The sequence below is a fragment of the Physeter macrocephalus genome, chromosome 15 (genome assembly GCF_002837175.3).
Source record: "Physeter macrocephalus isolate SW-GA chromosome 15, ASM283717v5, whole genome shotgun sequence".
NCBI classification, from domain to species: Eukaryota; Metazoa; Chordata; class Mammalia; order Artiodactyla; family Physeteridae; genus Physeter; species Physeter macrocephalus.
The window spans coordinates 44938907-44939280 of NC_041228.1; positions in this window are offsets into that span (position 1 = coordinate 44938907).

Consider the following 374-nt stretch of genomic DNA (forward strand, 5'->3'; position numbering starts at 1 on the left):
CAAAATACTAGCAAACAGAATCCAACAGCACATTAAAAGGATCATGCACCATGATCAAGTGGGGTTTATTCCAGCAATGCCAGGATTCTTCAATATATGCAAATCAATGTGATACACCATATCAACAAACTGAAGGAGAAAAAGCATATGATCATCTCAATAGATGCAGACAAAGCTTTTGACAAAATTCAACACCCATTTATGATAAAAACCCTGCCGAAAGTAGGCATAGAGGGAAATTTCCTCAACATAATAAAGACCATATATGACAAGCCCACAGCCAGCATCGTTCTCAAAGGTGAAAAACTGAAACCATTTCCACTAAGATCAGGAACAAGACAAGGTTGCCCACTCTCACCACTCTTATTCAACAT